This window comes from Sphaerodactylus townsendi, linkage group LG05, assembly GCF_021028975.2.
Source record: "Sphaerodactylus townsendi isolate TG3544 linkage group LG05, MPM_Stown_v2.3, whole genome shotgun sequence".
Classification (NCBI taxonomy): Eukaryota; Metazoa; Chordata; class Lepidosauria; order Squamata; family Sphaerodactylidae; genus Sphaerodactylus; species Sphaerodactylus townsendi.
In genome coordinates, this window is record NC_059429.1 from 107,146,748 (window position 1) to 107,170,689 (window position 23,942).

The window sequence follows — 23,942 nt, forward strand, 5'->3', positions numbered from 1 at the left end:
ATCAGTGTGGGTTTTTTCCTCTTGAATTTCAGGCCTGAGAAAACCATTTGTTCATGGTGGTCTAAGAATTTATATTTTATATGGTTATTTTAAAAGTGTATTCCTTCCATTGGTATCTGATTTTTTTTAAAGAAAGGTTCTTAAAATCTTGAACAATTTATTTTTCTTTTCACAATGGAGGCTTTTGGTGTTGCTGGAGGAAGGCACCTGAAATCCATCTTTGAAACTTTTTCCAAGCTGTTTGACACTGAGAGAGATCAGGAAAGTCCACATGTTCCACTACACATCAGTGCAAATGCATGTAACAAAGTTCTCTGGAAGGGCGGGAGGCAGCATCGACAACTGTCTCTCAACAGTTGTGGATGTGATGTCTCCATTACAAAGGTGTCAGGATGAAGTAGTTGATAATCAATGCCACAGCCACTTCTGGCAGTTTGGAAAGGCATTTCTCCTCTCTGTTGAGAACTGTGTGTGTTAAGCATTTCATCTTCTGTTCCTGTACTCTGTTCCATAGAAAGATAATAGTAGGGATGTGTATTCCTCCACCACAGAACAAAGCATGCCGGACCTTCTTTGCTGTAGAATGCTCTGCCTGAGTCCTGGTGCCTTCCAAGCCCTCCTTCCCCATCAGTTTGAAAGTAAAAGTTTGGCATAAATGCTGTTGTGTCAAAGCACCATGTTCAATAATGTACAAAATAATGCTTTTGTCAAAGGCAGTGTGTAAAAATGAATGACAATTTTCATATTTGTTTGGAACTATACTCTAATGCAGAAGCATACAATTTTCTCAACTGCTGCACCTCAACTGACCAAACTGTCATCTTTCTGTGGAACACACTCTAATATGGGCCTACATTCTTGCTCCTAAGATCAGTACATTCCTCACTAGAATATTTTAATTCTATTTATTTTGGTACATTTTTATCTTGCTCTTGGCTCTTCATTTCCCATTGAATCCTCACTAAAGCTCTATGAAGTCGGTCAGACTAAGAAAAGAATGACTGGAACAGTCACCCAGTGAGTTTCTTGACAAATGGGGTTTTGAACCTGGGTCTCCCCAGGCCTAGTATTATTCTCTAACCACTTCCTTGTCTGTGATACAATCTTCTGTTGGATCTTAATCTTGTACTAGTGCATGTTTCTGTAATGAGCCCGTCTGAAATGGATTTCCCAGTATCCTCTGTAGAAGGCTTTATATCATCTGGCCATCCCCCGGAAGGCCTTCTAGTATTAAAGACCAGGCCATTTCAGGATGGAACTTCTAAAGAAAGGAAAGCTTGGATCTTCTTTTGACTGGGATTCTCCACAGGAATCCTTGCTTGAGCTTCTGCAACCTGAATTGTCACTCTCTAGTAGGGTTGCCAGGTCTTCCCTGGCTATTGGTGAAAGGTGGGAGAGTAGGGCTGCTAATTCCATCTTGGAAAAATATGGGGGTGGAGCCTGGGGAAGATAGAGACCTCAGTGGCAGTGGCATAACTAGAGGAGAATAGAGAGAGCTGACACCCAGGCACCACTTGCAAGCATCACCACCTCTTCCTGTGCTCCCACCCACCAGCCTCTGCCTGCCGCTCACCTACTCACCTGCCCACTCACTTGCTGCTCGCTTGCTCACTCACTTGCCACTCTTGCGCCTGCTTTCTCGCCAGCTGCTTGCCACTCTCCCGCCCACTGCTCACTCACTCATCCTCTTGCTGCTTGCCTGCCCACTCGCTCACCTATCCACCACTTGCTTCTTGCCACTCTCCCACCCACCGCTCTCTCACCCACCTGCTTGTTTGACACTTGCCCCTCTCCTGCCCGCCTCTTGCTCACTCACACACCCACTGGCCTGCCTCAGATCTGGGGGGAGCTATTATGGGGGCAGGGCTCAGTGGGGTACAGTGCCCAGAGCCCACCCTCCAAAGCATTCATTTTCTCCAGGCAAACTGATCTCTGTGGCCTGGAGATGAACTGTAATTCCAGAGGACTCCAGGTCCCACCTGGAGGCTGGCACCTCCGCTCTCAAGTTCCAAGATCCCACACCTTCCATGCCTTAATTTAAGACCCCATTTCACGTTCCCTCTGCTTTCAGGTAAAAAGCAGTAGAAAGTAGTCTCGAATGTTTACCCAATCATAAGCCTTGATCACCTTCAGCAATTTTAATTTAGCAGCATATAAAAATAGCCAAATGTAAATACACAAGTCATAAAAGTAGCTGCAAAAAAATCCTGGCAATTTAAAGGAGGAAATAATACCGGCCATATAATGGTTTTTTAAAAGTGAATCATGAAAAGCCCGTGAGAATAAAAACTTTTATAACCGGTACCTGAAACTTAACAGAGAGGGCACCAGGAGCATAGTGTCATGGAGTGAATTTTACAAGCATGGTGGCCCCACACAGAAGGCCTATTACTTGTTACCATCCTTCTACATTCAGTAAATAAGGGCATGTCAGCAGGGTACAAAGGCTATGGTTTAGGCAGATTGATCTAGGACGGGGGTGGCCAACTTATGGCGCTCCAGATGTTCATGGACTACAATCCCCATCAGCCCAATTGGCCATGCTGGCAGGGGCTGATGGGAATTGTAGTCCATGAACATCTGGAGTGCCATAGTTTGGCCACCCCTGATATAGGAGGTGGTGAAAAGTGCTATCAAGCCATAGCCAATTTATGGAAACTTGATAGATTTTTCAAGGCAAGAGACCACCTGAGGTGGTTTATCAATGCTGGCTTCTACATGGCAACCTTGATATCCATGGTGGCTCCTGCTTCTGACCCTGCTTCTGAGAAAGGACAAGATCAGGCTAGCCTGGACCATCCAAGTCAGGGCTGATATAAGAGATGGAGTCCTTAAGATACGGTAAGTGCCCGTACTTGGAATTATTATTGGAAACCTACTAGCAGCTTCTTCAGGACTCAGGACTGATGATCTTGTGCATATGTATTGCTTACTGCAACACTTTGGTGACTCTTATCAGGGATCAGATCTTTCCTACACTACTTGTTTTGCTGCCTTAAACAGATGGCTTACACATGTTCCATTTCTCTCTCCCCTCCCAATTCTACAATTCCACCCCACCTGCACTGTTTTTCTTACCTGAGATCTTTGTTGGGAAATCTGCAAGGACTTGTTGGAAGCATCTCATTTTCCCTCCCTACTATTTCCTCTTTCTCTTCCCTGAGAGCCACCAGAGCCTTTCCTCGTTTTGTTTCTTTCTCTGTTTCCCACCTGCCACCCAACCTAACTTTATCTTTCCTGTCTCTTCAACTATCCCTCCTTCCCTCCCATTGGCAGCCTCTCACTTGTGGAAATCTCTGGTTGACCTGTATGGGCCAGACAGCAGGCCAGGCTCAGCTGTGCAATGGGCAATATGCAAGGACTTGCAAAGGCATCTTATTTACCTATGTATCCCCCTCCCCATACAATTTCCACATTCTCTCTTCCTAACAGTTCCCATATCTTCAACTTCCCTGGTTTCCTTCTCATGTAGCAACCAATCTACTTTTTATCTGGTCCTCATCTCCAACTACATTTATTATTTATTACGTATATGGGAGGGAGGGAAGGCAACATGGTATGGCCTGATTTTGTCAGATTTTGGAAACAAAGCAGGTTGGTATTTGGAAGAGAGATGCCCAAGGTGGACTGCTGAGGAAGATTCAACCTGTTTCTCTGATAGCCTAATCTGAAACGCTAACCAGTACACCCCACTGACTTTTGTGGGCTGGTTACTGTTTAACAGTAGCAAGCAGCCAGGCCTGGGTGAATCATGCAAGTAGGGGAGTAGCAAGTCCCTAATGGTATGATGTTACCTGCAAGAAATATTCTAGCAAACACTTCTGGTGTCATGCTGCCATTTTAGAAAAAATTCCTCCCTCTGGCCCTTAGTGGGCTGGTGGCCAATGGAGGGTACTTCTGCTGAACACGGTTCCAAGCAGCCCTGAAGGGTGCACTGACCGAGGGGTGGTGGTGGTGAGCCAAGGAACTTTTCCCCTAGTTGCCAACTCTGGATTGGGAAATGCTTGGAGATTTGGGGGTAGAGGTTAAGAAGAGTGACAGGGACCTCTGTGGGGCATGATGGTAAAGAGTCTACCCTCCAGAGCAGCCATTTTCTCCTCAGGAACTGATCTCTGTAGTCTAGAGACGAGCTATCATTCTGGGAGATAGGCAATTCTGTATTCTTCTCTGTTTTGGATGTAGACGACATGGATGTTCTGTTTAGTTTTCATGGAGAATAGTTACTGATAGACACACATGCCCTGCATTTGCTTCATTCCTTCTTAAGACCACATAAGCTAGTAGCTGTGCCCTATATCTTGTGGCAGCCAATTCCATAGGTGAATTATGCATGGTGCGCACTGAGTGGTACCTAGTGAAACATGGCTCCATAAGGAGAACAACTGTGTCAAAGGGAAGACTGTGACAGACTGTTAGTGTTGTTATAGAGCTATTTTTAAATCAGCTGTCTGCCTTGTGGACCATGAGGTGATCCAGTCGCTTAAGTGATTCAAACCTCTCACCCAGCATCTTTGGAGACAGTCTGCTTAGTGAAAGAAAAACCTGTGATGCCTTCGAGTTCTGTTCTGCACACACTTCCTTTAACCTTTCTTCTAGTCTGAGTAGGCTTCCCTGACCCAGAATGTCAATGAGCTTTACAAATCAAGTCTGAGGAATGTGAGCGGAGCTTAGGAAATTGCAGGTGAATTGATTAGCCTTAGGAACAGGCTGTCGTTTACTTTTGTCTGTCAATCCAAGGAACTCTGGCTGCTTAGGTAACTGCCAGCAGAGACTTGATCTGACTGGCTCATGCCAAGCTGCCAGGCAAGCAAGTAATTTTTCCCCCTAAGCCCTGTTTCAATACACTTTTTTTTGTTGGTTTTGGTTAAATGAATTGCTAGGTTCTGTAGTTTGAAAACTGAACTTTCAGTTCTTGTACTTAACTGTACATGAACAAGGTACAGGGTAGATGTAGTGCTGTGTGCCTACACACATGCTCCTTTTTTGACTCTGAAACATTTTATAATTGCAATTTGAATTTGTGCTAAGAGCTTTAGAAGCATTACATTTTACCCTTTAGTTGCCAATCAACTGATGTGGTGCACTTATCTCTAGAAAAACTATGTATTAGTTTCTAAGGACACACCCTTGCATTTACAGGCAGTTCTCTCACAGCATTATCCTGAGCAGTGTTATACTCTTAGTCCATTGAAGTCAGTAAGCTTAGAAGGTGTAAGACTGCTTAGAATCTTAGGCGCATTCCGCATGGGCCCAAAACAGCAGTGTGAAAATGGTGCAAAGCCTTTTACGCCATTTTAAACCATTCTAAACCGTTTTCACACCGCTGTTTTTGGCCCATGCAGAATCCGCCATTGTGTCAAACCATTTTTAACAGCATTGCACTGAGTTGCAATACTGTATATTGTTATGAGTTTAGTTGTCTTGGATTGCAGAAGGGTTTTTTGATTTCGTCAGACAAACTTGGTGGGTGATCAGAGACTCAATTAATGTTCTTCTATGGTTCTTTTTGTTTGGGAGCCTCTCCATCCATCCTTGGAAATGTGACTTCCTTTACACTCTGGTAAAAGGTTGTCGCTAGAAGATTTTGCTGTTTGAACTTTGAAACTGAAACAAGAAAGTTCTACATTGGGTAAAGATGCAGTATCTCGAGGAGTGACTACTGTCTTTGAGAACTTCAGTTGTGCTGCCTGTTTTTGTGGAATCTGCTTGCTTCCAATAGACTTTTATGTATATATTTGCATGTAAGCAGGTTAAAAATTGCAACCAAAAAGTCAGAAGGATACTTGGAAGAGAATTCGTGAAGGAGCTAAAAAAGATTCTTATGTGTAAGGATGTGTCACTGGCAATCAAGATCCATGCCGTAATATTCCTCATTACTATGTCTGGGTGTGAAAGTTGGACAATGAAGACTGGGGGCAGAAAGAACGTTGATTCATTTGAAATGTGATGTTGGAGGAGATTTTCACAAATATCGTGGACCGCCAAAAGGACAAATAAGCGGGTTCTAGATAAAATCAAGCCTGAACTCTCACTAGAAGTTGAATGACTAAAATGAGGCTATTGTTTTTGGCCACATTGAGAATCTCAGGAAAAGGTAATAATGATAGGAAAGGTTGGAGGCAGCAGGACAAGAGGAAGACCCAATATGAGATAGATTGTCTCTGTAGACTAGGAAGCCACAATCCTCAGTTTGCAAGACCTGAGCAAGGCTGTAAATGATAGGATGTTTTGGAGGACACTGATTCATAGAGTCGCCATGAGTCAGAAGTGACTTGATGGCACTTAATAGCCACAAGCAGGTTACAGAGATACTATGAATGTCTTTCTTTCTCTGCTAGACCAATGGATCATGGAGCTCCATCTCCATCATGAAGCTCCACCTGCTGAGTCACCAATTCTTAGATAGAACTGCCAATTGTTTTGCTGCCTGCTAGAAGGACCTGTGGCAAGTACTCATGCTTGGAGAGCAAGCAATGTTATCTGCTTTTGTTTTCACACACATCTAGGAGAATGACAAGAAGAGGTCACTCAGTGATGACAGAAGAGTCCTCCATAGCTTTGATTCAGTGGGTCCAGAGACTGGAAAGGTAGAAGGGTTCTACTCCAGAGTTCTCATTATTTGTGAAAGTAGGGAACACAGCAATGTGATATTGAGACAAAACAAATATGAAAGAGAAGTGGGAAATTTCCTGTGGAGTTACGGATGTGGAAATCAGAGTGGCACTACAGGAACAAGGATGGGTAGTTGTCTTCCCGAGAAACAATGCATTCTCTTCCATTGGAAAAAAAGCCCACTGGGAATGCTATCATGTGTTTGCAATCAGACTTTGTAGCTGTTGAATGAACAAACAAGCCCTTTCTATAGCTCCATCATATGGTATCCTCGAGGTTCCTCCAAAGAGCTGATGGGAGCAAACATGGCTCTCTCCTCCTTCATTTTATCTTTTTACGAACCCTATGAAGTAGGCTAGGCTGAGCGAGTGACTGGCCCAGTGTCACCCACTCCTCCAAGTCTCCCTGGTCCTACTCTGCCATGATCCCATGGTGTCTGCATGCATTCTACATTTCTTTCCCTGCCCTCCCCTCTCCTCAACGCCAACATTGTCCTCTAGAGTTGCCACTTTTTGATGTGGCAAAATATGGATGTTCCACTATTCATTATATCAGTTTGAATAAAACAGTGGGACATCATTTTACTTAGATATTTATAGCCCATTTTTCTTTCCAATGCGGATTTAAAATGACATACAATGTTGTTCTCCCTTTTCTATTTTACCATCACAGCAACCAACTTGTGAGGAAGGCCAGGCTGAGAGAGAACTGACTGGCTGAAGATCACTCAGTGAACTTCATGGTTGAGTGGGAATTTGATCTAGGGTAGACTAGATCCTAATCAAACAGTCATTCACACTGATTCTGCCTCCTCCTCACTGCAAACAATAATTATCATCAGTATCTTGGAATAATGCTTTGTTTTAATTGTTAAGCTAGTGGTGACCTGCAAAAACATGCAGAGAGAGGGCATCCATTACCGCCACGTACTTCCTTCCCTCTTACTCCTTTTCTACCAATCATCCCCCACTTTCTCACCCCTCCCCTCCTGTCAATCTTCCCCAACTCTCTTTCTCCCCCTCCTCTTATCTGTCAAACTACATCCATCTCTTTTTGTTACCCACCTTTTGTCTTTCAATCTAGTCTACCTTTTCTGGTCTCTGTACCTACACCTCCTCCTGGGCACTTCACTTGCCCTCTATCCTTTCTACTGTCTTACATTCCCACCCAGAGCAATGTACCCACTTCTGTTGAGGCAGGGCTTGCAGCACCTTCCTCACTTCTGAGTAGGCTCCTGGGCTGATGCAACTTCTAGCTTCCTTGCTGCTGGGTCAGTCTCTTTCACATCAGACAACCCTCCACGGCTGCTGACCTCCAAGCCAGCAGGCCTCCCCCCCCCACACGATTGCTGTGCTATCACCACTGCTGAAACTAGGTGGCATTCCGTAAGTGCTGTGCTCCTTGGCATCTCTCCAATTCCCTTCCAGCAAGCAGGTGAGCAGGTTGGGTAGGAGTTTGGAAAGGACTTTTGTTCCATTACCAAATTCCTTCCTTTGTAGCTCAATGAGGGGCCAGTGAGACTCACAGGAGAGGGAATCCCACAATTTCTTGCCTCCCCCACAATTTCTTGCCAAGTTGAGGGTGGCTCCTTGGTTCTGAGGCTACCAGGTGTGTTGCGACTACTGTCCTGTGCCACTGCCAGGTCCCACCTTGGCTCCTGGGATCTACTGACACTGGCTTCAGCACGGCTACTGAGCTCCTCCAATGCCACCAATAACCATCAGAGGTAGCTGTGCAGAGAATGCTCATTTATTTTGGAAGGAATTTAAATTCTCCAATGTATTTTTAAGATGTCAGGTTTAGTGGGGTCCTGCAGGTTTGCAGAAATATGTTTCGGATGAGTGTGGCCCCAATCTGCAGATTTAAATATCTGCAGATGAAGGGCATGCTTGAGAAATAGTATATAGGCACGTGGAGTCCGTGAAACTTGTATGGAGGAATCCCATCTCCCCTTCCACATCATAGCTCCAGGTCTCCTCCCTCCCACCAGTCCCATTCTCTTGCTGGCTTGTAGAGGGGGAGGAATCCCTTTCCCCCCACATTGCAGCAGTGCCACTGGCTGGCATGGGTGGTGGGGGCAGTTATCACCATTTTGACAGTAAAGAGCATTTCCTGCACATGTTCAGACAACACTTTTTAATAATAATGAGGATTTAAAACCCCACATTTATAAATTTCAGATTTTTCTGCAGATCTAGGGGGTCTCCCAAGTCTGCCAAAACATCTGTTGGGAGTCAGTGTGTCCCTCACCTGTGGATTGAGCTATCTGCAGGTAGGGGGCATACTTCAGAGGTAGATATATAGATACAAGTTTCAAATATAGGTGATTGAAATTCCTTGGATACTCTCAGGTTACTTGTCAAAATGAGATTGCAAACAAAATAATAACACTAATCGATACATTTATCCAAGACAATTTACAGATTTTGAAAGTTTAGTTGCTGTTGTCTTTTTTTTAATTTAAACCAGAGACCTGCCATTATAACCTCTCTATACTACAGACAGCTTCTCCCTCCTGACCCACCCATTCCTCATATCATATTTTTCCAGTACTGCCATGCTTACTGCATTACACTGGAATGGAAAATCCAGGTGGGGTTTCCAGGAATGCTGACATGGATCTTTTCTGGTGGAATACATGTTGATATATGTTTGTGGTTAAATGTTTCCCAGGTATATTCCTTTGGAAATGATTCCAAAGCACTCTCCTTTGGGCGGAAAGCCAAGTTTGTGTGATGTGTTAATTTGCTTCTTAAGAACATTGGACGAGTGTTCATTTGAAACTTTTTGTGCCCAGACTGAATGCCCTTGATTGGTGGCACCTAGCATTTCTCAGTGTCACAAACCATGGCATTATGCCAGTGGGACAGCTGTCACAAAAAGATAGCAAAACTATTGGTAAGATTACTGGGTCATATTGGTAGATTTTGGATGCAAGTTAGAAGCTTGATTTTTGTTAAGTTGGGTTTTTGTTTTGCATTTGATTAAAACACTGAGTGACCAACCATAGCCAATGACCACGATTTATCAAGCCAGCAAATGTCAAATTAAAAAAATATAAAATTAAAAGCTTCCCTTAATGATATCCTCAGCCCATTCACAAATGAACTCTTAATATTAAGTATGAAGATAACCGTGATTGCAAATATTCCCTGAAGTCTTTCACTTTTGGGAAGTTGGGGTCTTAGTATATTTGCCTTTCAGATCCCTGAGATTTGTTCTCAGGGCTTATATAGCCTGGAGTTAATTTAAATGTTTACATTCTCTTCTTAAACAGGTTTTGGTCCAATGCACAGGCGCTTTTTGAAGAAGCATTTGTTTAAAGGGGCTTGACTGTACTGCCAAGATAAACAGCTTTGGGGGCTCATCAGAACATATTTCTTCACAACACAAGTCTCTTGACTAAAGCAGTTGCTGGGGATAATCTTGAAAAATAATTATCTTTGCTTTGCAATTCCAAAAGTATATAGTATATAATAGTTTCAAAGAGAAATGTGCCCTCTAGCAGAGATAAAATTTTGGTGCCGGATTAAAATGAAGCTTTTATACAACTAAATGTATATGAAAGCTGAGCCATTTGAATGGAAATGGTGTTAACATTATTATCTTTGGAGGTGATCCATTTGAAATAATGATATTCTTTAAACCTATTAAAACAATACTGAAGATGCCATCGTGACTGGTGGGATGGAAAATTTGCCTGACTCAGACATTATGCCGTGTCTTTCCACATATCGGATTTTCTTATATTTATACCCTACTGTTCAAACAACAATTGCTTCTCCAAGCAGTGCACATCAGTCAAAACAAGTGCCCCTGTCCTTAGGCTTAAAATGCAAAACAAACACACACAAAAGAGCAGAAGAGGGAAAAGGCAGAGGAGTCTGATCACCCCAACAATGTAAGCATTTAAGAACATTTGAAGAGCCCAGATGAATAAGGCTAATGGTCCATCTTAGACTAGCATCCTGTGTCCCTCAGTGGACCAGATTTCTTGAAGAACCCATGAGTACAGTATGGGGGGCAAAGCTTGGGGGCCTCCTGTTGTGCCCCCCCCCCCCGCAAGTCATATTCAGAGGTACATTTGCCTCTGAATACTGAGGTTCAATTAGCCGCCAGGAATAATAGCCATTTATGAAAATGTTCTTGATTAATTTGTATAACCCCTGATTTAAAACCATCAGAGACAGTGGCCACCACTACATCTGTGGTGGGATTCAGCAGGTTCGCACAACTTCGGCAGAACCGGTTGTTAAAATGGTGCTTGTAAACAACCAGTTGTTAAATTGCTTGAATCACTGCACTACATCCTGTAGCATCTTCATGTTCAGTTGAGACTGAGATTATCTTTGCCTTGAAAGAATGAGACAGTGACTCACCTAAGGCCAGCACAAAGTTGAGAGAGATGATCCCCCCTCCAGAAACTAATTTCAAAGAAGGTCTGCTGATCTGGTCCTAGCTTGTATAGTTATCTTTTTTTGCCTCTTACAAACAGGTTTTAAAAAACCCTGCTTGACTGAGGGTGACATCAAAACAAAAATACTATGAACTTACCCCAGAAATGGCAATGTTATTTTCCTATTACTTTCTACTGTCTTAAAAATTACCATTTTCAGTCCTACTCAGTTCATAATAGAGATGGAATTTGCACTGGAGAGCTTCCCAGTTTGCAGTTATTTTCTGTGGCAGGATGCAGAACTATCTGCTTATCTATAAACAAACTTTGCCCCCAACCACCTTTCAAACTTTAGAATGTGTGGCAATTTTGAGTACCTTTTGGTTTGCTGTGTGCCACATTAACTTGACACAATCACCTGTGAAATTCTGTGGCACAAGGTGCAAAGGGGCCCATTGCTTATTACCTTTGTAGATTTGATATTTCTCATTCTGCAATCAGCCTCATTGTTCCTTTTACTCTGAACCAGTGAGTCAGTGAGTCATTTGTGCGATTTTTTTTCAGTACAAAAAGGCCTTTTAAGAGACAGAAAACTGCAAATATAAAAGCCTAACGCAGGAGGTGTGGGCACGTATTTGACTTAATAACAGTGGAGTTGATTGCAGCTTGACGTTAAGCAGGGGGGAAGAGGATGGTCTAGAAAATGGTTTCTGGTGTGGGCGGTCTTCACAACAGGAACATAAAGAACTTTCAAAAGAGACGGGAGAATCAGAGAGTTCTGTAAAGAGAAAGGGGTTGTTATGGCTCATTGCAGGATGGATTTGTGGCTTGCCCCAAAAGTTAGGTTATTATTGGGCAACTTTGATGCCTTAGTGCATTTGTCTTCAACTAGAGGATACAGATACAAAGTTTACCCGGCTCTGTGGATCATAGCAGTGACTCCACCATCATGTGTGTATATGTCCTCCCATCTCTTAAGAGGAATTTTCTCATCATTAATGCCTATGCAAAAGAGAGTTTTCAGGCGACTTCAACTGATTGTATGGCAAGACAAAAAAACTGCTGAACTTTACTAAACTGCTTCCTCTTCAGGAGATTTCTACAAGTGCTGTTCTCCCTTGTAGTTCGAGGATCTAGAAATGAGGGTAAAGAGAAGTGGACCTTCCTTTACAGGGCTGGCACTGAAATAGGTCAGAAAAGCTTGAAGGCTAACTAAAGGACAACGTGTGCCAAATAAACACGATTTAAGGTTGGCAGCAGAGGTCGTGTTTTGTATTCTATATGCTAGGAAGCCAAGCTGACTGCATAGCAGGGTCTTTTCTGTAGTTGCCCCCAAGCTCCTGAATATTCTCAAGGTTCATTTGGCCCCATCCATGTACCCATTCCAAAGGGGAGGAATTTGAAATCCTCCTTTTCTTATGCCTGAACATTTTTACACTTCTGTTCTTCCTAGAGTATCCTCTTCTTAGTTAATTATGACTAATGCTGTGTTCAATATTGTATTTTCATTATTTATTTACTGTTCTCATTGCAGTGTTGCAAGTTTCTCATAAATCCTATAGACTTTGAAAATTAGAAGGTACGTGACCACAGTTGTAGGTAGAGTGGAACATATTCCCAGCCAGAAGTAACCTGAGGGTATTGTATTGCCTCATTAAGGAAACCTACTTGTGGCCCATCAGTATACACAAGTTTATTTATTTATTTATTTATTTATTTATTTATTTATTTATTTATTTATTTATTTATTTATTTATTTATTTATTTATTTATTTATTTATTTATTGTTTCGGCTTTTATACCGCCCCATCCCCAAGGGGCTCTGGGCGGTGTACAGCACAAGCATAAATAAAATGAATTACTAAAAATCTTTTAAAACAGCTGCATACAAACATAATGATAATACAGTAGAGGTTCCGACCAACCCTTACTTTGTACCTCCCCAGGAAAGAAGGGGGGAGGAGAGTGGCAAGTCATATTAGGTGGTGGCCTAGATGGAAAGGAAAGTTCCCTCAACAGGACAAACAGCAGGGTTATTTAGAATCTAGCATCAAGAATCTAAATTGGGTTCCCACACATCTGGAAATTAGGTTCCAGGGACACAATTTTCAAAACACTTCTGGCAACAGAACCAGGTTGGATGCATGGGAGATAGGAGGTTGTTGTAATATTTATGTATTTAATTACATTATTTGAAGTCCATCTTTCTCAGAGGACTCAAGATGGATTACATGGGCAGTGCAATCCTTGGTGTGTGTGTAATTTTGCAGTGGTAGGGGATGGTGCCCCCTTGGCATAGGTGTGCTGCCTCCAAAGCGGATTGGGGAGGCAAAGGGGAGAGGCAAAAATGCAAAAAAGCCCAAACCTGAAAACTTACCTATGGTTGTCAATGGGATATGTGTGGCCTTTTGATGTGTAAGTTACTGGCTAGTGTAGGGGGCATTCCCAAGTTGAAAGCCCTGTGGAAGCTGACTAATCTTGGCTGCACCTCCAGGAACAGCCCCCGGATAACCCCCACTTTTGTCAATGTGGACTCTCAGCAGATGCCGCCATGACTCTACAGTAACCTGGACTTGCAAGTTCTGTTGCTGCAGAGCTGAGGGGCATCCAGGCACCGGTTCCTCTGCCCCCACTACTGGTTGGGGTGCCCCTTGTATCAGCAGAGAGAGCAAATGTATTGACATGGCCCTCCGCCACTCTTTGTGAGCATTCATCCCCCACCCAATCTGGATTGGGCTGCCAGTGACCTTCTGTGCGTGGCTGTAATTGGCGGTTTATTCTGCATGCCAACCTTAGCTAGACATTGAGAATTCTGACCCACTAGCAGAGTTAAAGCTTACACACACACCCCTATGAAGGGCTGCAAAAAAAATGCCAAGGTCAGGAGTGAGTAAGAGCTCACTCCTTCAGTCTAAACAGTGATCTTGAGGCTCTGATGGGCAGGAAATGAAAGGCAGATTTTCTGGAATGAAGGTAACCGCCTAGCAGTTTACCTTAGCTGTGTGAAACGTCCTCTTCCACATGGCCTCAGCATGAAACAGATGGTGCCTTGGAGGCTCAGAGCTTTGGCCCAACTGTACCATATTGTGTGGTTGGTACTGCTGGAGAGAGACACTGAGTTATAGGCATGAGGTAGTTTCTCAGGGCTTTGAACTTTGGGAATTAAGGAATCTTTTGATGCAGTGTCTGGATTCCAGTGCCTCAGCAGGTAAGACTGCTAATATATCATGGAGTCTCAGATAAACAAAGTATGTTTAGAAACTGTTATCTGGGAATTGCCAGTCCCTCAAGAGTGATGGATGCTTTCAGAGAGACTATCCAGATGTAACACAACTAGCTGCAGCTGTACTCTCTCTGAGCAGTTATATGTGCAAAAATAAGCAGGCAAATTTAGTTTTAAATCACTGACACAAGTGTTGTCCCTGGAGTTCTGTAGCCACTATTCCACAAAATTTGACAAATTTTACCCATGTGTTCATAATGCATAATTATGTTTCAAGTTTCTGAGATTGATAGCCTTCACAGTTTTCAGTTCAATTAGAAGTGTGTGTTGTTTTATAAAACAAAATGGTCACGGATAATGCCATCATTCAATTGCAAAAGGTGAAGGAATCGAGGAGAGCAATAGGAGCAAGCAAAGAAGGATATTCATAGTCTTTAGAAGCCCACCATAGTCTTTAAAAGCCCACAGACTTCTACCTAGGCCCCTTCTGCACACGCAAAATAATGCGTTTTCAAACCACTTTCACAACTGTTTGCAAGTGGATTTTGCCATTCCGCACAGCTTCAAAGAGCATTGAAAGCAGTTTGAAAGTGCATTATTCGGCATGTGCGGAATGAGCCCTAGTAAGTGGGAAGCCTGATTCTCCCTCTCCCACCCTTTCATGACTGGCTTGCATCATCAACTTTGTTACACATTAGACAAGCAGGGGCCCATAATTGCAAGAGGGAGAAACAAATGGAAAGGGACACACCATGACCTTAGGGTTTTGAATGCTTCCAGAGGCTTAAGCAGGGTGATTCTAAGCAGCAGTCAATGTTTTGCTTCTCCAAACTAGAGCATAAGCAGATTTCATCAGGCCTATTATTTAATATGTAAAGTCATTTTTTACTGTGGGTGTCCTGTTTTTTTTTGTTTTTTTCATTATTGCCATGGCATCCGACCTTGGTGCTTTTAGACAGCACAGAGGGAACCCACTTCTACGGTCCCTGTGAATTGCTGAGGATTAGAAATGTCTGCTAAACTAAGATTGGTGTAGATATGGCGTTTGGAGCACATTTGAAATCTTCTAGCTGTAATCACTGCCAAGATCTTGCCACAGCATTATTGCAGAATCTTGGCTGACTTTCCTGGAGGGCCAGCAGGGAACCAAAGCAGTATCATTGCCAAGATAGCAACAGGATCATTATTTCACCTACACTTGTCCCATTCATAGTATCTTTCCCGTTATCTGGAAATTGACTGTTAAGTTTAGCTTGAATCAGCTTTGAAATTTACATGGCCTCTTGAGTGCTGCTGGTGTTGTAATTGTGAATTAATGTTGTGCGTTGCAATAAAATACCAGATGGATTACTGAGAGTCAGAGCTTCTAAACCATTTGCAACCTGTGTTTTCCGACATATTTAAAGCATTTTTAAACGGCTTATGGGCATATGTGCCTGTTTCTATGGCTATATCCATTTTCAGTGTGGAACTCCTAGTGTGGCGTAGTGGTTAGAGTGTTGCCCTCTGGATGACCTTGGCCAGTTGCTCTGTCTCTCATCCTAATCTACCTCACAAGAAAAACAGTGCAGAAGAGAATGATGTTGTAAGTTGCTTTGGGTTACCATTAGGGAGAAAAATGGAATATAAACAAATAAAAAGTGCTCGTGTTGACTTGGAAGCAGTGTAATGTGTCGTTAGGTCCTCAGAGTAACCTAATTAAACTGACTGTCAGTAGGGTTGTTACAGACAGAATGGGCCATCTCTTAATACACACAATGCCACTAGATACAGTGTAGATGGGAAAGAGCACATTTTCAGAGCTCCTGTCCATATCAGACCAATTTTTCTGACCCCACCATTAGAGGGCTATACCGTTTCAATAGTGCTAAAGGAATGACTGGTGTTTTTTTAAAACAATATATCTGATGATGCAGTGGAGAAAAGTGCAGTGGGAAATGGCAATGGATGGAAGTAATTTTATTATTTTATTTTTGTTTTTTATAATCTCCTTTTCTTACAGGGACTCTAAGTAGATTACACATCATAAGTGTGCAGAAAACTCACATGTGGAAGCTCCATTACCACTGTAAATATGCTGGGGCCACAGGCACAGAACTGTGCGAATGGCCCCAGACCAGAGCTGGTATCATGTACTCTGGTGTTCCCGGGGCCCGTGCAGAAATGGCCTTACTGATGATCAGATGCTAGGGGCACACCGTAGGGGAAAGCTGCTGCTCTTATATTCTGCTTGTAAATTTCCTGGTAGAACTGGCTGCCCATAATGTGCTAAACTAATCCAACCCAGCAGGGCTGCCCATATTTCCATAGAATATAGATACTGCACTTTTCATAAGCACAAACAGGAAAAAAATTGTGCAAATGATGTTATTCTGAAATGGATTATATAAATAGGAAAAAAGAACTGGCAAGATTAATCTCTAATCAGCTACATGACTCTATCATTGGAAACAGGGCCAGCTTGATTATAAAGCCCCATATCATTAGCTCACAATGGCTTTTAAATGAGCCAGATTGAATTACGCATCCTAATGGAAATCGCATCCAAAGTCAATAAGACAAAAACCACTACACATCTATCAGCCAGTTCCTATCAGGAGGACAGGAAGCAACAGTACCAGAAGCATAAACATGAAATGTGATTTGCAGGCTCAGTTTCAGAAGCCAATTTTACTAGCTGTTGCAAAGGGGTAATTGGACTGCCTTTCCTATAGGCACCGGTCTGTCCTTCTGATGAGATCTTTGGTTCTGTTGGAAAAATAAGAGGGAAGGATATCTACTTAGGGATGTGGACTGAAAGAAAAATGCATTTTTCAGATTTGGATTTCAAGAAGAACATAAATACTGGTATTTGATGGTATACTGGTTCCACAATGCCATTTCAGAATTGTGGAATTATTTGGGTTCCATTATCCTCTATGGGGGACCTTTTTTGGAGGAGGATAGTTACTGTTTTTGTGTTACGAAAGAACACAAAAGCTGCCAAAGAACTAATGCTGCCAGTTCGCTAAAGACCCTCCACCAAGTTTCTAGCAAATTTGACCAGGGGGTCCAATTCTATGGACTCCTGAATAAGGTGCCTCAAACCATCCTACTTGTAGGAATGTTGAAGGGGAGGAAAAGGGAAGATGCTGGCCTGACCCTCAGTTTTGCTGGGCTGGCTGAGAATCTTGCCATCTGCAAACTGCCTTTCAAGACTTTCACGGGCTACAAGCTATTTTCCAGTTATGCAGGAAACCTGCTAAAGTGCGGAAAGCAGGCCTAGGATTCTTAAACTATCAGCTGCAGATATTCTTGAATGTTTCTAGAATGTACAGATTCAGAGATCAGTATTTCTGAGAATCCCAAATACTGCTTCTGATACCTTATACCAGTAAATCAGATTTTTTTGCTCATATAGCACAGTCGCTGTGGGAATAAGCGGCAATCTGGGGAGGGAGGGCAGATTGTCCCTGCTTCAAATCTGACAAAATCCCACTAGTTAGCCATACTCAGTCAACCTCTTACACAGTAATACTGATCTACCTTTGTAGGATCGTTGAGGGTCTAAATTCTGACCCCTTCTGCACATGCAGAATAATGCACTTTCAATCCACTTTCAATGCACTTTGAAGCTGGATTTTAATGTGCGGAATAGCAAAATTCACTTTCAAACAATTGTGAAAGTGGATTGAACGTGCATTATTTTGCATGTGCGGAAGGGGCCACAGTAGTGCTTTTTTAAAAAAGCCAAATGTTACTGTTGTTTCTCATCTTATGAATGCTATTCAGTCTCTGAAGATTTTTCTCTGATCTGGAATGAAAAAACTCCCTGTCTTTTCAGGTTTGGCTAAGTGTCCACTTAAACTCTAAAGAATCGGCAATAAGGGTTAACAAACCTGTATTTGCAAACATATGTACTATTCTCAGGAGTTGTCATAACTCCTTATTGGGCATACTTTCTGTGACCAATCTTGTTATGTGTGAAAAGACCCTTTGTATGTTTGGAACTGAAGGATTCAAAAGACCCCTTGCAGCTTATCTTTCAGAGCCACACTAGACAAGAGGGCAGGTGATCCATGATAAGATCTCCTGTGTGGGTTTTAAAGCGAACACACAGTAGGGAAGGCATGCACAGTACTTGTATATTCCTCCTTTGGGACAAATAATATTTGAATGGAGCCTCTGTTTCTTCCTGTTTAGATTAAAGATGTCTTTAACTCTACAGTTAAGCAAACCTGAGTAGGGTTTGCACAGGGAACAAAGACTGAATCATTGTATTGATAATATTCCATAGGTTCTTATCCAGAGACACTTGCTACTGAGTCCAAGGAAGTGGCAAACTACACAGTTGAATTACAATCCAATCCACAAGCTCCTGGTTATATATTTTTTGCCTGAAATTAATTAGTATGGAAACTAAAGACATGATGGGTATGTGAATGATGTTGTTCATGCTGGTGTTTTGATTTATATTCTCTGATTGTCCACTAAAGGATCTGAAACGTTGAGGTTATATTTTATGTTTTTGTATACTCTATTGAATTGACTTTGTTTTAACAGCTGAGGGTACACCAGAATGGTATATAGGTATTTTATTGATGAAGTGATGTAGAAAACTTTTAAAATGCTGGTCTTTGACCATAAATAAATCATTCATTCATTCACAAGCTCCTGGCAGCCAGAGGGCTTTCAGGTGGCATGGGAAGGCAGCAGAAACCAAAAAAACCCTGGCAGCCTGAAAACCCTCTATGGGCTCAATTAAGTTATGCCACTGTTTCAGGTGGCAAAAGTCCAAGACCCTGGCTATAGCCCCTTCCACACATGCTGAATAATGCACTTTCAATTCACTTTCACAATTGTTTGAAAGTGGATTTTGCTATTCTGCACAGTAAAATCCAGCTGCAAGGTGCATTGAAAGTGGATTGAAAGTGCATTATTCTGCATGTGTGGAAGAGGCCCATGGCATCCGGGCTTGAAAGCCCAGGTAGAAGCTGACTACAACTGACTCCATCCCCAGGAACACCCAAGCCTCTGCCCCCTTTGCACCGGCATCCTATCAGACACCAGTGTTGCTCTGTGGAGGGACCCTCTTCCAGGTTTCCCCATGAAGCTGTGGAGTGCCTGGATGTTGGCATTCTTGTCCTCTTCCAGCAGGGGTTCCTCTTATGCCATCAAACACACTGGTGCAGCCCCATACCACATCTGAGTGGTGATTCCCCCTCCCCCAGGACAGGGCCATTAGATTTGAGACTTCCTGATCCAGAAAGTGTTATGTCTCAAGCTCACACTCACTACATGTTGCATTTGATATGGAGGCTTGCAGAGAATTCTAAGGTGCCACAGGGGCACAATTCAGATCAGAACTGTGGCACAGAGGGAGAAGGGGCTGTAAACTCCACCCACACTGGGTTTTTTTACCCAACACAACCCCAAGGGAGCATTGTTTGCCTCATCAGGAAAACTGCACATACACAGTACTTATACATGTACCCCCATGGGGCAAATAACCTCCATCTGGAACCATTTCAGAGTAGCAATACAGTGCTACAGAGAAGGCTGGAGTTCCCCACCCCATGTTGGAGTCCTGATCTGTCCTTTGTGGTGCTTTAGGACTGAGTCCCCTTGGGGCAGTCACAGCTGATGTATTGCTGCCAGTCCCTGTTGGTATTGGATATTAAATGTAATGTGTAGTATGGGGAACAAAGAGAAGGGAGAAGTGCAGGCTCACTTACATCACAAACTGTGGCTTGTTCCAGATGTTTGACTGCAATCACTGCTATCTCCAATGCAGTTGTCAGCATGAATTATCTCTAGATCTGCATCACTGAGGTAGTCTCCGTGACTTTGATGTCATTGGATCCAACCGTTAGGGGCCTGCAACTTGAAAGAAAAGCTGACAAAGAATTAACTTTTAACAGTCACACTTTCTCCTGTAATTTCTTGGGACCAGCTCGCATTGTACACTCTGCTGCCCCAGCCCATAAGCTTTTATGAGTGCCGATTTAGTCCCTTTTAATGATCTTCGTTTCTCTCTAAAGTTTATTATATCCTCTGTCAGCAAAATACTGGCTCTTAAGGTGCACTGACTCTCCAAGCCTATGGGAAGAAGCAGTAATGACGAACCTCATGGCTGGCGGTTTCATTACCTCCATTGTATTATTCTGGGAAGAATGAGCAACTACCAGCAATGATCTCCTGAACCAAACCTCAGAAACGAATCCTGGCGAACCAAACTCTTTTTATTTATTTATTTAAAATATTTTTGCTCCGCACTGTTCATTAAAAGTTACAGCCAAGAACACTATAACAGTGAAAGAAAACAGCTGGCAAAACTCAAGGTAAAATTACCCATTGTGTAAAACAATTAGACCTATAAAACCAAACTGGTAAGGCCGTAATAAATCAAAGCAATAAAGCTACAATAATGACACCCAAACAGCAAAGATATTTCAGCAGAAATAAAGCAGGTAATATACTGTTACCACTGCCACCCACCCACCCAAAATCAGCTTCCAGAGAAAGAGTGGGATCCAGCACCTCAAGGTGCTTCAGCAGTATCCTTTCTCTGCTTGTCTTCCAGTATCTTAATTGCTATTTCTTCAGACATAGACATACATCTGCCCCCTTTTTCTAGCTGTGATGGAAGAGGGGGGGGTCACCTCTAGGTGCTTCTTAACATTTAAGGTCAACTGAGGTGACATTTACAATTGCTAAGTAACTTTAACATTCCTATTGTCATGGGGCCATTTATGTTGTTTTAGGCCAGGCCCATAGGATAGAACCATTTGCTGTAAATTCACAACTATACGAATGAGAGACGGCAAATCTAAACAGCCAAATCAATTAGGCCCAAACCATTAACCCCCCCCCCCACCACAAAAACCTGTAAAAAACTTTTTTTTTCACTAATGTCAAGCAAGTATGAGTGGAAAGGAAGATGTACTTAGCATTGTCCCATTAGCAGAAGCAATAGTGCAAGGTCTAGTGCAAACCCATGGCACTTTGTCACTGTTACTCCAGTCAAAATTTTTGTTTGACTTATGGCAACCCTGTAGGGTTTTCAAGGCAGCAGACGTTCAGAGGTGGTTTGCCATCACCTTCCTCTGGGTCACAACCCTGGTCTTCGGAAGTTTCCCACCCAAATATTTGTCAGGGTCGAGGGTAGGGGGGTGTTTGACTGGTCCTCCCTCCCCACCCTTGCATGCCGCCCCTCACTCCTTTCCCTCCCATCCCTCACTCCCCTTCCCTTGCATGGCACCCCTCCCGCTCCCTCCACTAGGGTGGGTGGGCCATGTCCAGAAAAAAATAATATTAAAAAAATAATAATGTGGAAAAGGTCACCCAGCAAGCTTCCATGCCATGAGAAGGGATTTGAATATGGGTTTCCTAGGTGGCAGTCCAGCGCCTTAGCTAGTATACTACACTGGCTCTCTAATCAAGCAGTACCTTGAGCTATATGGCTTAGCAAATATGAAAATAAGTGGTTGTGGTGGGTTTTCCGGGCTGTGTGGCCGTGGTCTGGTAGATCTTGTTCCTAACGTTTCGCCTGCATCTGTGACTGGCATCTTCAGAAGTGTATCACAGAGGGAAGTCTGTTACTTCCCCCTGTGATAGACCTCTGAAGATGCCAGCCACAGATGCAGGCAAAACGTTAGGAACAAGATCCACCAGACCACGGCCACACAGCCCGGAAAACCCACCACTACCAGTTGAATCCGGCCATGAAAGCCTTCGACAATACATGAAAAATAAGGTTTCAATCTAACAGTTTTTAACTTAGTGCAAACAGACTATGAAGTTTAATTTCAGCACTTCCGTTTGTGCAAGAACTGATTGCTGATGTGGAAATTCTCCATGGGATCCCACCTGTTATCCACCCACAGTCAAAGCAGACCAGTCCAGAATATCACCACCTCACTATGCAGCATCATTCTTTGTAATGTGTTGATGCAGAATAGCTCTAAAAGGATTTTTCCTTGTTTGCCTCAAGGTTGTGACCGACACCACATAAAAGAAGAATTGCTTCTGCTTCCAAACAGTTTCTTTAATAAGGAAAGTTTTATTGAAAACTGATTAGAAAACCCCAGTGGGAGGGCCAAATGAGATAAAACTCCAGTGGATGGTTCATAATTTAAAAAGAAATCTTGCAGTATATTTCAAATATATGAAATAACGCTGAGCTACTCAAGATCCGCTAAGCGGGTAGAGGGTTTTTTTTTAACCCTGTAAAATGGCAACATCAATCTGAAATGCTTCAAGGGCTCCATTTTCAGAAGGTGGAATCTAGTATTCCTTGGTAATGAAGCCCCTTCAGGATTGATGTGTTGGCAAAAAATAATAATAGTTGGATAGGTTCCAGCAGGGATGCCTTAAAATGAAGAACTTGCTGACAATTGTTTGTATTGGTCAACAAAAGTAAATGAGAGATTGTGCTTTGTTTGTATTCATTTTAACGGTGCATTTTGAAGTCGAGGAATGCAAACTGCCAATTCTGTTGCAGAGAAGCCGGCATTTGGAATAGCAATTATCTTCCAGGAGAAGGAAGTCATCACTATGTGGTACTGCAACTTGACTTAGTTATACTCCTTTCAGGCAGCGATAGCTCTCACAATGGTGGCTCCTTTTCCGAAGCTCAGCTTCAATCTTCTTATTCAGGGCAGTGAAAAGGTGACAGTATGTGACCTTACACCGCTCCTGTGAAAAAAACTATAACCTTTTTTCCTTGCAAACTTTGCCTTTCTCACAGTATCTGTGCTGGAGAATAATCTCTGCCTTACATACCTCTCTGGGTAATGGTCAGTGGAGTAGTTGACTGTTATTTATCCCTGTGATCTTATTTATTATCAAACTCTGTCCATAATCAGGTAGATATTTAATCATTTTAAAGATTATTTTTGGTGGTTCTGCCTCGTCAAAGGAATGTGGGATTTAGTGGCAGCATTTGAGGAAGGATTTGGCGTTTCAATAGGAGACGGCAGGTGAAAAAGTCATCCACTGCTAGTGGAACTCCTGCCCTGCCCTCACCCCATGAAACAGCTCCAATGGATCTAAGCCAGTGCTTTGTAGGGGCTCATGAGAGCTATGCTGTGCATAACATTTTGTACACTCAGGCACCAATCACTGAGAGCTATTTTTTAATGGCGTATATCCAACCATCTGTACATGGCAGGCACATTAAGTATTTCCCTGTTCCCCCCGTTTCCTGAACATTTATGGGCAGGAATAAGATGGAACCAGGGGATGAAATCAACTCATTTCCTCAGCAGAGCTGTGCTTTGGGAAGGAGGAACAACTTCACTCCTTGTCCTTCCTCACTGCAATCTCCAACGTGTAGCTTCACAGGTCTCATGAACTCAGGTCTCTGGTCTCATGATCTTTCTATGGGTCAGAAAGGAACAGAGAGGAACTCAGGAGAACTTTGTTTGTGGAGTGATATGATACACACCAGATTCTCTGTTTAAGAAAAATAAAGCAGATGGTGGCATCACATGGTAAAATGGGAAGCAAGAATTGTGGAGAGGAAGGTCTGGTGCCCACACGAGTCCAATATCTTCCCAGATCTCTTCCATCTTGGGGTATCAGAAAAGCAAACAGCTGTTCAACACAGCAAAGCACTCAAACTATTTGGATTGTTGACACATGGACCAAGGTATGAAGGTATTTAACTGGGAGTCCTTGAAGATAGTTCTTGTTCTACTGAAGTCAATAGAATTATTTGATTTAAAGTGA

The 23,942-nt window shown here is 42.8% G+C and overlaps 1 protein-coding gene across 1 annotated transcript in view; it reads left to right on the plus strand.

Moving 5' to 3' along the window:
* Nucleotides 1-23,942, plus strand: part of PPP1R16B (protein phosphatase 1 regulatory subunit 16B) — a 100,743-nt gene that overhangs the window by 45,947 nt on the left and 30,854 nt on the right. The gene's annotated exons all lie outside the window — the stretch shown is intronic.